Source organism: Podarcis raffonei, chromosome 4 (assembly GCF_027172205.1).
Source record: "Podarcis raffonei isolate rPodRaf1 chromosome 4, rPodRaf1.pri, whole genome shotgun sequence".
NCBI lineage: Eukaryota > Metazoa > Chordata > Lepidosauria > Squamata > Lacertidae > Podarcis > Podarcis raffonei.
In genome coordinates, this window is record NC_070605.1 from 82341784 (window position 1) to 82355846 (window position 14063).

At 41.4% G+C, this 14063-nt stretch overlaps 1 long non-coding RNA gene across 1 annotated transcript; it reads left to right on the top strand.

Annotated features, from left to right (window-relative positions):
* The first annotated feature begins 207 nt into the window (after window positions 1-207).
* LOC128412381 (uncharacterized) lies at window positions 208-13843 on the top strand. Its single transcript, XR_008330075.1, has 3 exons — window positions 208-325; window positions 12728-12865; window positions 13320-13843. It is a non-coding gene; the product is annotated as an uncharacterized LOC128412381 (long non-coding RNA).
* Window positions 13844-14063: the final 220 nt, after the last annotated feature.

A 14063-nucleotide genomic window follows, 5' to 3' on the forward strand; every position in this document is an offset into this window, starting at 1 on the left:
ACTCCTCGCTCAAACACTGAAGTCCACAATGTAACGGTATATTTCATCCTGCCAAAGTACCACTGTGCTATTGATGCCTGTCTGTGTTCAAGAATGTGAGAATAGTAGTGGGCATGCCTTTGGGATTCCCTTAACACATGGATGATGCCCACTTTTCCACGAATCGTCTCCCCCTCTCCTTTTTTATCAGGGAAACAAGCATCTACATGTCAGACTTCAACCTCTGAGAGAACGTTAATGGTCCCTGCCTGATGAGATCATCCGAGGAACTGACTGCGGCAGCTTTCTCCAACGTGAATGGTGAAACCAAGACGACGTGACTTCAGTAAGTAATATTACGGTGAGGCAGGGTGAGGGAATAACATTCCCCAAGTGGAAAGCTACATTTCAAACATCATTATAGAAATATTGAAAACTTTATAGCCTTGGTGTAATGTTTAGGCCGGAGCTTACAAATCTTCACTCATACTGTCTTCACTTGCGTAGCAAACAACAAAAAATACCCCACAAGGGCCTGTGCTGACCAGAAATGCATTTCCAGACATATTTTTTATTATTATTCAAAGCTGCCTCTTTATAGTAAAGGGGGGAATTCTCTGGGGGTCGTCATTGCTGCCAGCTTTGCTGCCTCTTTCTACAACCGCAGCACTGAAAACGAGCTGTTTCATGACAACCGGTCTGGCTCATTGCCTCCTCTTTTTTTTTGTTTGGGGCGGTGAGGTGGGGTGAAGGTAAAAAAGACTGCGTGGATCATCTTTCCCCCTGTTCAGAACTGTGGAACATTCCTGTGGTAACTGCTGCAATTCTTACAAGGAAAATAAATGATAGGAGGAAAGCACTTAGTGTGTGCATCCCTTAGGGGTGAACTAATGAAATCTTAACATCAGGAGGGACAGGAAAGAAATGTTTTGTGTGTTCAGTACAGCAATCAGCAACTTTTCTCAAGAGCATTCACGGTCTGTGTCAGGGATATGGATGAACTGATGGGCTGTGAGTATGATCTAACCCCAAAGGATTCTTTTCCTTATCTCACCCACGGTTGCCCTGCCACATGATAAGATGTGGCAGAGTATTTTTCTGCAGTCTTTTTTTTTTTAACAAGGAAAAAAAATTCCAGTGTTGTGTTTTGGTTTTCATATGCATTGCTCAGCTATGCATAAGCTCACATGCTCCAAACTTTTCATTGCTGTTGTTCAAAGGCAGTATCTTTATTATGGAGCTGGGACACTTGTAAATATGCACCTTTCTCTCCCCTGATCTGCTTCTCCTTTGGAGCAAGAAGGAAAATAATAATAATAATAATAATAATAATAATAATTATTATTATTATTATTATTATTATTATTATTATTATTTATTATTTGTACCCCACCCATCTGGCTGAGTTTCCTCAGCCACTCTGGGTGGCTTCCACAGAGACCAAAAATACACTAAAATGTCACACATTAAAAACTTCCCTGAACAGGGCTGCCTTAAGATGTCTTCTGAATGTCAGGTAGTTGTTTATCACTTTGACATCTGATGGGAGGGCGTTCCACAGAGCGGGCGCCACTACCGAGAAGGCCCTCTGCCTGGTTCCCTGTAGCTTTGCTTCTCACAATGAGGGAACCGCCAGAAGGCCCTCGGCGCTGGACCTCAGCATCCGGGCAGAACAATGGAGGTGGAGACGCTCCTTCAGGTATCCTGGACCGAGGCCGTTTACTTGAAGGCCGAGGAAACTGCATCCTTGCTTCCTAGGGAATCAACCAGGGGTATGCAGATCGGAAGATTTTTCCATGTGTTCATTCATCAGTCCATTTTGTCCTGCTTGTACAAAGTGCTGTGGATTTTTGAAAAACTGCACAAAAATGTCCACTGCACAATTCTCTTGGGAATTATAGAGACAGAACTACCTAAATTGCATAGAAATGTATTCATGTATGTGACTACGGCGGCAAGAATGTTACTTGCCCAAAAATGGAAAGAAGAAGAAGTTCCAGCAAAGGAAGAATGGATACAAAAACTTATGGAATATGCATAAATGGCAAAACTTACTGGAAGAGTAAGAAATCAAGATAACAAACTTTTTATAAAAGAATGGAAATGGTTTATTGAATATTGACAGATAAATTGTAAACAGATAAAAACACTGGCAGGATTATTGTATAACCTGCAGCTACATAAGAGTGTATGTGTGTGTGTGTGTGTGTATATATATATATATATATATATATATATATATATATATGGAAGATAAATAAATGAGTAAGTTAAGTTAGTTTGAATATGCAGAAGATATTAAAAATAAATTTAAGGATCCATAGAAAGAGGGGGAAGGAAATCAAGTTTTAAAATGTGAAAATGATTGTAAAATCGGTGAAATGTATATATCTGAAAAGTATATATATGTGTGTGTGTGTGTGTGTGTGTGTGTGTGTGTGTCCATTGCTTTCTTATACCCATTTTGGCACATTTATTTAAGCCCAGAATTGTATTGCCATGCTGTGCTGGCTAGCTCTATCTGCATTTAGTTTCACATGAATGTTTGGGGCAGAATTAGTATATGGATGTGGTTTCGGATACAGATGTCATACAGTACATCTGCATTGTGTCACTTTCTGTGGTACTTCCACCCAAATTCTTCTTCAGTAGACTGCATACACATGATACTTTCAAAGCACATTTGAAACACATTTCCCTCCTCAAAGAATTCTGATCACTGTACTTTGTTAAGGGTGTAATCTACAATTCTTAGGATTCTCTGAGGCTGTTACAAAGGTTTATAATAGTGATTTAAATGGTCTGGATGCTATCTGGATGACCCACAACTTGAAGGCTTGCAGTATCCCAGAATTCTTTCAGTTTTTCGGATATCTTCAGGGATTCATGGCTTTTTAAGGTGTTGCTTATTCAGAACTTTCTGGACACAGGGATTGGGTGATGTGGTATACCGGGTCAGTTTAATCATATTGTCTGTGATATAGGAAATATCTCAATACTTTTATCTATTTCTACAGTTGAGAGCCCCTAAAATTCACTACTGATTTGTGAAATTTGGCCTATCATTTGTGCTAAACTGACTGAAATATAACCACACAGTTCTGTTCCCCTGAGGAAATAACTAAATCTACATTCTTAGAATTTGTCTACTTAAATACACCATCTAGCAAAAGTGAAATAATTGGCTGTGCAATTTTTCTACCAATTATTATGCATTAAAATCTGAACTAAATCCAGTGAGCAACCTAATTACTTAATTGCCCAAGAGAGATTCCAACCTTGTGGGTAAATTATTAACTCCCCCTCACGCCCCATATATTTACAAGGGATGCCATAAAGATTGTGAACTTTGCTGGGTTTTATGTATTTTTATTTTTATTTAATAAAGCCACTGCTGGGTTCTTATACATAGCACTGTGCTTCTATAGTTTTTATAATAATGTACCATAAAAAGCACTTCAGGAAAAGATGCATAGTAAACAAACAAATGTAAGAGTGTATATGCTTATGTACATAGTATAACTACTATTCCTCTTGAGCAGGAGACAGATAGTTGTCCTTCTCTCTTTCTAAAAATAATTTCCTAGAAGTTAAAATTCTCCTTTCTCCCCCTTGTTCAGCTTGCTACACTGATCAGGCCTCTGAACAGCTCAGAAATGGAAGCGCCGTTCCCCCAGTGAGTAAGGTGTCAATAGATCAGTCCCATAATAGCCTGGGAGACAACTGCGTCTCGATGGGGCAGAGTCATTCATTCTGTTGAGGTCATGGGAGTAGTATGAAAAGAGGAAATTAAATGTACTCACCAAAAAAGATACATTGAGATAGTTAATAACGTGACAGCTACTAATAATAAGGAAATTCACAGTTCAGGCTGACCTTAAATGTATAGCCCAATAAGGAAGCGGTTAAGGAGACACCCTGTTGTGCCAAGATATTAGAAGTCACCCTTAACTATAAATTTCCTTGTTTTTACTAGCTTAAGTTACAAATGAAGTATTCTTTGAACAGCTCTCCTCTTTTTGCTGAATATTTGAGACTAGGCTTCTTGGGGGAAGAAAATTGGTGAAAATATAAATGCATAGCTGTTAGTTAATAATTATGCCCCATCTTTAAAATGAATTGTTGCTGTTGTTTAGTTGTTTAGTCGTTGTCTGACTCTTTATGACCCCATGGACCAGAGCACGCCAGGCACTCCTGTCTTCCACTGCCTCCCGCAGTTTGGTCAAACTCATGTTAGTAGCTTCAAGAACACTGTCCAACCATCTCATCCTCTGTCGTCCCCTTCTCCTTGTGCCCTCCATCTTTCCCAACATCAGGGTCTTTTCCAGGGAGTCTTCTCTTCTCATGAGGTGGCCAAAGTATTGGAGCCTCAGCTTCAGGATCTGTCCTTTCAGTGAGCACTCAGGGCTGATTTCCTTAAGAATGGATGCGTTTGAAGAGAATAAGGGAGAGAGACCGTTCATTTTTTTTACATAGTATATGTGCAAGGTTTTTGTGTCAGTGTCACATGGGTAGGTTCTCTTTCTATTCATTTATTAGTTTTCATTGGTGGTGAGAGAGGTTGGGGGGCACAGAACATGGTTGGTTGACTTCAGTTGGCTGATGTGAGTTTTGTGTATGAGGGTGGAGGGGTTGGTGGGTCAAGTTAGCCATATTGATTCGTATGCCATTGGTGCGTTCTTGTAGTAGTACAGTCATACCTCGGGTTAAATATGCTTCAGGTTGAGCGTTTTCAAGTTACGCTCCGCGGCAACCCAGAAGTAATGGAGCGTGTTACTTCTGGGTTTGCCGCTCGCGCATGCGCAGACGCTCAAAATGATGTCACACGCAAGCGCAGAAGTGGCGAAACGCGACCCACAGATGCGCAGTTGCATGTTACGTTCTACTCAGGATGCGAACAGGGCTCCGGAACGGATCCCATTCGCATCCAGAGGTACCACTGTAATGATAATAATAATTTTATTAATTATACTCTGCCTATCTGGCTGGGTTTCCCTAGCCACTGTGGGCGGCTTCCAGCACATACAAAAACATACTAAAACGTCAAACATTAAAAACTTCCCGATACAGGGCTGCCTTCAGATGTTTTCTGAAAGTTGTGTAGTTCTTTATCTCCTTGACATTGGATGGGAAGGTGTTGTTGTCATGTTGGGCTGTGTATGTCATGAAGGAGAGTCACAGTGGAGTGAAGGCATCCTTTTTTGTTTGTCCCTGTGCTAGTTAATAATAATAATAATAATAATAATAATAATAATAATAATAATAATAATTTATTTATACCCCACCCATCTGGGGTTAAAAGCTTCCCTAAACAGGGCTGCCTTCAGATGTCTTCTAAAAGTCTGGTAGTTGTTTTTCTCTTTGACATCTGGTGGGAGGATGTTCCACAGGGTGGGCGCCACTACTGAGAAGGCCCTCTGCCTGGTTTCCTGTAACTTGGCTTCCTGCAGCGAGGGAACCACCAGAAGGCCCTCGGTGCTGGACCTCAGAAGTTTCAGTTTGCTGGTTAGTTTTTCTAGTAGAGCTGTTTTCAATACAGTTTGGTACCAGTGGTCCATTTTCACTCCTGGCATGTCTCTCCAGTGTCCAGTTATGATGCTTCTGGCTGCTGAGAGTAGGTGAGTTATGAGTTCTTTGTCGTGTGAGTGTGCGTTATTGCCTTCGAAAATGTTCAGTAGGGCTAGTTCTGGGATGGCTTCTAATACCTGTTTTCGTTATTTTGCATATTTCTTGTATCAATGGTTTTCGTTAACAAGATTGTGCATGCAAGATAATCTAAAGTCCTCAATGCAGCACTGCTTCCCCCGACCCCAGAATGCTTGTATGTGAACACTTGGTCCACGAGTGCATGCAGTCCCTTCAGGAGGAAGGGCAGGATATAAATCCAATCAATTCAATTTCAGAGGCCATGATTGTTTGTGGGAACTATGTGACACAAAGCTCTAACAATCAATAGGAGTTCATCCAAGTAAATGTGCTTTGGATCCAGATGCCAACCATCTGTGCGAAATATCTTACTATAGAGTGGGGTCAATCAGAGGGATGTGTTTGAATTAGCTTTAAGGCAGCCTTATGGTAATCACCCACTTTCAATCGAAAGTGGAAGTATTGTTTGTTTGCTGAAGCTGTTCTGCAGTTTGGACCACATTCAAGGACAATGTTTTATTTAGCTGATATAGTTTAGGGCTGTAAGACGATCTGAATTTCCAGTTACAACAAAGGCAGGAAAAAATGTACTGAAATCAACTATTTTTAATTGTTCTGCGCTAGTTTTTAATAAACTCAGGCACTGTGTTTCAGACACAGTGGACTCAACCATTGGATAGTTGCATGCCAAAATAAGATAAAAAGCGAAAAGCAAAATGGTACTACAATTAATCTATAGCTATGAATAGTCCAGTAAGGCAGACTAGGTATTCTCACTGCATCTCTGCTGTGCCCATTTCTGTAACTTAGATGTGTGGAAACAGATAGATTATTATTATTTATTGATTTTGTCAGTCGCTTTATCTTACCCAAGGCAACTCAGAGTGACTTACAACCAACCAAACAACATCCTCCCGAAGGCATGCAGTATACGGGAGAAACAGGGCTAAGTTTTTCAGTAGAGAAGTTAGGCATTTATTACTATCTTATTTCTATCCTGCCTTTTACCCAGAAAGATATTCAAGACCATAAAAACTGGGCCTTTTCCCATCCCATCCGACATACACCTGCACAACTTGGAAGGGTCTCAGGACCTCTGAAGTGGGATAGTGGTGATGGAATAGGTCTTGTTTTTGCTTTTGTTTATATTAAAAAAACCTCAGCAGAGGCAATACCAGATCACATGATGCATGTTGGCTCCACTGCTGCTGTCTTGAACTACCGTATTTTTCGCTCTATAAGACGCACCAGACCACAAGATGCACCAAGTTTTTGTAAAAGGAATACAAGAAAAAAAAATGTTCTGAATCTCAGAAAGCAGCAATCCCTCTTGCTGTTCTGGCTTCTGGGATAGCTGCGCAGCTTGCATTTGCTCCATAAGATGCACACACATTTCCCCTTACTTTTTAGGAGGGAAAAAGTGAGTCTTATAGAGCAAAAAATATGGTATTTGTTTGAGTGGGCAGCAAGGGGAAACAAGTTTCAGCTACAGAAGTTGAAGAACAGAGCTGTGCCATGGCCTGCCCTGCGCTCCATAAGCGAGCATCGTGGCCTCAGGTTCACCTGGCTGCTAGTGTGGAAGTCAGATTCCCCTACCAGCACAGTTAGCTTATATATGTGGAATTGGGAAAGGGCACCATCTTGTCCTCTGGGCAGCAAAATATCGTTGTAAAATGATAATTTGCTTTACCGCGTTAGGAATCACAGCACTCATCTTCCACTGCAGCGTCTTCCTCTGTTCCCAAAGCTGCTTCTCCACACTCTCATGCTACGTACCAAAACGTAGTGAGAGAAACTCTTTTTATGGTTCCAAGAATGTCCCCATAAGCATTGCCTGATTTCCATCTTGCTTCTGAATTCCACCTCTTGGCTTATGTGTGTGCCCATGCCACTGCAAGGCAGGCAACTGAATTGTAAAATACACTCTGTTGCATATAACAAACCCCCCCTTTTAAAAAAAGACAACTTGGTGAATTTTAGTGATAGAGGGCACTCGGAATTAGATAGCTGGGTCTTCTCTCTCACAGAGTGCACTTCTGTAGCTATACTCCCATACAGTTAACCTACATTGATAATTTTATAATAATAATTTATTATTTATGCCCCGCCCATCTGGCTGGGTTCCCCCAGCCACTCTGGGCGGCTTCCAACAGAATATTAAAATACTGTAATACATCTAACATTAAAAGCTTCCCTAAACAGGGCTGCCTTCAGATGTCTTCTAAAAGTCTGGTAGTTGTTGTTCTCTTTGACATCTGGTGGGAGGGCGTTCCACAGGGAGGGCGCCACTACCGAGAAGGCCCTCTGCCTGGTTCCCTGTAACTTGGCTTCTTGCGGTGAGGGAACCGCCAGAAGGCCCTCGGTGCTGGACCTCAGTGTCCAGGCAGAACGATGGGGGTGGAGACGCCCCTTCAGATATACTGGATATACTGGACCGGGGCCGTTTAGGGCACTGAAATGGATAAAAACAGCAATGCTGCGTGATTGAATATTATTGTCAAATATGGAGGCAGCCCTCTCCAAGGCGAAGATGGGAAAATCCACCAAAAAATGAGAACATTTTTCACAGTGTGTTTTGGCACACATCAAAAGAAAAAGATCTGTGTAAAACAATTGGCTTTAACCGATGTTTGCAGACCTATTTGATTTTCACAGTATGAAGAAAGAACGGGGTAAGCCTTAGTATTAATTACCATTTGCTATAAGTGCTGCCGAGCAGGTGGGAAGTGTCGTTCAGCTGAGCCACTACAAATTTGCGACATATTTGAAGCTTATTGCTATAAATCACTCGTTCTGAAGGGTGGGGGTGGGAATGGTTATTGGCTGTAAATCAAGTAGCATAAAGTCACAGCCATGGAATTTTGCACAGTTAGATGGGGCTGAGCTGGAGAAGCAGGTGAGTTTAATGACTCTTAATATATTAAGAAAAATAAAAGTACTTTCAGGAAGAATGTGTTAACCCCCACCTGTACAGCATCTTTCTAATGCCAGACCCATTCATATTAAGTGGGTCTTACATTGCAGTGGGATGGGGGGGGGAGAGGTGGCCGTGCTTGTATGCTCTGCACTTTGCAAATGCCATTTTGCAAGCTGTTCTCTGAAGCCACCCCAGCTCCTGACTGGAATGTCCCATTTTTTTGGTCTGGCACAAGTCAGCAGACTCGTGCCAAAATGTCAGATCAAAAGACACTCGTTTATTTGGTCTCAAGCTCTCGTGAGAATCACCTGGCTCCTGTGAGAGTTTGGGACCAAAAAAACAAGGACCACAATTTTGATCAGCAGGATGTTGGAGAGTATGTTAAAGGAAGCCACAACCACGCTACACTAGCCTGGTAGTGGTTCAGTAGTCTACCTTAGGTACATTAAGAATGCACTACACCCACTTACCTAAAGGTAAGCCTCATTGAGTTTAATGGGGCCCATGTCTGAGTTGACATGTACAGGGTCCTGCTATAAAATACTTTTGATGTGCATTTGTGTCACAGAAGCAACTGCGGGCCCACACTTATTACTCTCATTCAGTGGTAAGATTCGCTATCTGATACAGAGGTGTAGGAAGGTCAGGTGCTGCGTAAAATTTCTTGTCACCCCCCATTGATTTTTTTATTTTATGCCTGCAAAAATGGTTTTACGTTATTTCATATTTTCTTACAAAGAAATGTGGATTCTGGGCCTCTGATAACAAGTAGGCGACTATGGACAGATCCTTAAATCTACAGGATGGATTGTGTTTTGGCTTGTGTTATTTTATTTATATTTATTGTTTATTTGTTTAACAAAATTTATTTTTAAAAAACATGCAAAGTGGTTTACCAAAACAAAAAAACACCACAGCAGTAAAATCAAGAAAAATTAACAATCCTACTTTAAAACAAACAAAAGCTAAAACATTAAGATTAAAATTACTTCAACTTCCTAAGCATCTAGGTATGCCTGCCTAAAGAAGAATGCTTTTAGCAGGTGCCCAAAAAGAGTCTAGCAAAGGCACGTGTTTTGTTGCAATAGGCGGGGAGTTCCAAAGTGCAGGTGCTGTCACAGTAAACAATGCAGTACAGATATTATGTGGAACCTGTAGTAGTGCTTGAAACTACTGAAGGGGAGGTTTTATTTATTGTGATTTCACCATGCTCTGTATTATCTGAAAAGGAAAACATTTATTTAAAAAACAGGACTGCATAGCGGCAATCTAGTGTCATCATGATCAGTGGGACTTATTCCTGAGCCAACGGTGCATAAGATGGGCTGCAATCCTATGCACCCCTTGTATCCAACTTGTACCTAAAACTCTGCACAAGCCTGCACCAAAGAATTGTAGAGTTGGAAGGGACCCCTGAGGGTCATCTAGCTAAACCCCTGGGGCAATGCAGGAATCTCATCTAGACTATCCCTGACTGACGGCCATCCGTCTTCTGTTTTCCCCCTCAGCCAGGACACACAACAACGGAGACTGGAGGTGGGGGAAAAGATAAATTTTTACAATGGGGCAGATTTGTCAGGCGTGCGCAGGAACAGCTTGAAGACTTTACACAGAGAGGAACCCCACATGGGTTTCCCCCACGTGTAACGTAACAGGCAGGGAGGCAGCTCAAATAGAGAGAAAGACATTGGGGGGAGGACAGGACAAAAGAGTACCAAAGTCCGCCCATTTTATCTTCTTTGGGATGGTTGCCACTGCATTGAAATTTCAGCCTTCACAACATGGGAAAACGGCCAAGGAAACAGCTATTTTCATAGAGGAGGGTCAAGTTATTAACTGATATGCATGAAATTTCATATATAGCTATATAATCCCTAGTGTAGTAAGATAAGACCTTTGGAGCAGGCATTTTTTTAAAAAAGTTTTTTTTATGAACCACCCTAGTAGGGCAGTAATTGTTCCTTGATAATTTGTCACCCCCATCCATGATGGCACCTGGGGCAGACCGCCCCCCCACTCCCCTTTCCTACACCCCTGATCCATAACATATTTGTCCATCACAGCCTTATTGATTTCAGGGTGGCAGATTTTTCAGGTATTAAAACCTGAAGTAGGGTTTTAGAAACAGCTAATGAAACATGTGACCACACTAGCTGATAACTCTCCTTCGCCCCCTCTCCATTCTGATTTTCAGGAATATCAACTGCATCTGCTTTCCCACAGATCTATAATTTTTAAGGATTGTTCATATTTTCAGAATCTTTGCCCATAGCGATGCTGAAACTTATTATGGACAATGCTTGCCACATTTTGATGAAGTTAATATGCTTTGTGCTAATAAAATAGTATTTTGTTTTTTGAAAGCACCCTGAAAACTCTTAAAACACACACACACAATAAGGCATTTGTGATCTAATACTTATTCCTATTTTTTCTTTTTAAAATAATATAATTGGTTGAAACTACGTTAGTTGAATTAGTTCCCATTGAAATCAATGTGAAAAGTTAACCACAAAACTAAGTCCCACTGATTTCAAAGAGAAACAAATTCAACAAACTGAGCCTGAATCCAACCCAATATTTATTGTTTATTTTTATTTTTTTAAAAAACTCTCATACACTAGATCAGACACCCCCAAACTCAGCCCTCCAGATGTTTTGGGACTACAACTCCCATCATCCCTGGCTAATAGGACCAGTGGTCAGGGATGATGGGAACTGTAGTCCCAAAACATCTGGAGGTCTGAGTTTGGGGATGCCTGCACTAGATATTGTACAGTAATTAAATTCAAAAGAACAAACCCTGCCTGCAGGTTTTACAATATAAAAATAACTGAAATTGTGAAATACATTTAACTTATGTAAATAGGTCACTATGATTATATTAATGTTGGTCAAGTGATGGTTGTACTTACAAATGTTGTACAAAAATCAGAGACAAACTTCCCCAGCTTGCAGTCTTATAATATAAAATTTGTTAGGGAGGAAAGGCAAGGCGAGGCAGTCAACCAGGAAAAGTTGGGATGATTAAAAGTGTCTTGAGGAGGTGTGAAAAAAGAGGATACAATCTGACACCAGGTGGAATAATAGGAGCTGCAAGGGCGAGGGATGCAAGCAGGCAATATAGAGAACAATATTTGGCTGAACTAGAAGGCAGTTAAGAATATGGTCCGTGCAGAGGGATGGAGGAGGAACAGCTAGTGAGCGAAAGCAAGATCATAAAAACATTTGAGAGGAAGTACACACAGCTTAGAATGAAGATGAGAAAAGAAAGGAAGGTTGTAAAGGGTGTGGTACAAAGGAGACATATAATCTAAACGATTACCAGAAAATATCATTAGGAACATAGGAATTTGACTTACACCTGGTCAGGTCATTGGTCCATCTGGTTCAGCATTGTCTACACTGGCTAGAAGCAACTATCCGAGATTTCAGAAGGGTTTCTCCCATGGAGATGTTGGGGATTGAACCCAGGATCTTTTGCATATGCTCTGCCACTGAGCCACACTCCATTCCAATGAAGTAGCAGTAGCAGAGAGCCTGAAGAGTAGAAGCAGGAAGACCAGCCAAAATCATCAGTGGGGGCAGGTAATAAGAAAATGAGCTAAAAATGTTGATAGAGTCTATCGCTATCTGTCAATCACTATTTTTTAAATCAATTACAAGACTTGGAAAATTGGAGAAATGGGCAGAAAGTAGTCAGAGAACTCCATAATTCCATGGACCAGAGCATGCCAGGCACTCCTGTCTTCCACTGCCTCCCGCAGTTTGGTCAAACTCATGCTGGTAGCTTCGAGAACACTGTCCAACCATCTCGTCCTCTTCTCCTTGTGCCCTCCATCTTTCCCAACATCAGGGTCTTTTCCAGGGAGTCTTCTCTCCTCATGAGGTGGCCAAAGTATTGGAGCCTCAGCTTCACGATCTGTCCTTCCATGCTTTAAGAAGAACCATTAACAACATTATCCAAAACAAGATAAAGTGATATTGAAAAGGACAGATTGCTTATCCTTTTCCCCACATGTTATGGCTGAAGCATCCATAACAGGCCACCACAGAAGGTGCCAAAGCTGTCTAAGAAGGCAAGATGTTGTCGTCCCTCTCTATGGACACAAAAGAGGGATGTGTGTGCCTAAGGCAAATTTTGAAGGGTCATCTCATCTCATCCTCTTCATTTCTCTTCATCAGAAACAACTGGGGTTCTACACAGTGCGAGCTCTTTGGAAAGGTGAGCTCATAGTCTTCTAGACAAGATCAAGATTTGGAAGGGAATAGAGACTGAAACAGGAAACTATGCACCAAAGGTCAGGCAGAAGATGAGTAATGGTAAGTGACCTTTTGTTATCGAAACTCCCAAGTTCATTTCCTTAGCCACCGCTCCTTTCCTACCTTCCTATCACGAGATGCAAGGTAACAAAAAAGAAACATTATGTGCATTTGGGCAGTCTTGCCTCACCTCAGTGCAAGAATTAAAAACAACAGCATCCCATTCACATTTGATAAATTGTGGGTTTGGTTTTTAAATATAAAATTGGAAGTCTGCAGCAAAGATCTCTCTGGGTCTCAGCCAGAAGGACTGAAGGTCCCATTTGCTTTTATATGGTTCTTGGCATTGCAGAAAGCTGTGTGTACAGTAGGACACCGCAGGTGGCACGTACAGTTAAAATGCTTTGTTTTACCCTTGACAAATAAGCAGAGATAGATTTAGGAATTCAGCCCAGACAGTAACTTCCTGCATTGGCAAGCTGAAAAACTTTTAATTGCACATGTTTTGTTGTAGAAACCAACTCGGAAAGGAAGTCCAGGCGTGTGACTCTCAACCTAAAAGGAGGGACAGAATGTGTGAACTCATGTGTGAAAAAAGGGAAATGTTACTGCTCTTTGCTGAGAGGTAACCAGTAAAGCTCCTTCTGACTCCCACCCAACCTCCACTTTCTTTGTCTCTGCCTATGAATTTGTACAGGCTGCCACGAATGCATTAGTGTACTGTAAGCAGTTTTCATCACCAATATTGCTATTTTTTCCTAGAAGGTTTGCCAGTTGTTTGTGTTTGTCTTTACTAAAATGGGTAATGTTGGGAGACAAAATCAACAAACTGATTGTGCTTGATAGCCCTTTATTTAGGTTTACAGTTTTTGATGCCAGTGGTTTTTAAAGTTGACCGCTACGTAGAGAGAAGTTTAAAGTTTATACCTATACAGTGGTACCTCAGGTTACATAAGCTTCAGGTTACATACGCTTCAGGTTACAGACTCCGCTAACCCAGAAATACTGCTTCAGGTTAAGAACTTTGCTTCAAGATAAGAACAGAAATCGTGCTCTAGTGGCGCGGCGGCAGCAGGAGGCCCCATTAGCTGAAGTGGTGCTTCAGGTTAAGAACAGTTTCAGGTTAAGAACGGACCTCCGGAACGAATTAAGTACTTAACCCGAGATACCACTGTACCTGCTGGAGGAACCATGCATGCTGCAGAAGATGGCTCGACATCTTTTAAGGTACACATTCAGTTCAAATTAATGCTACTGA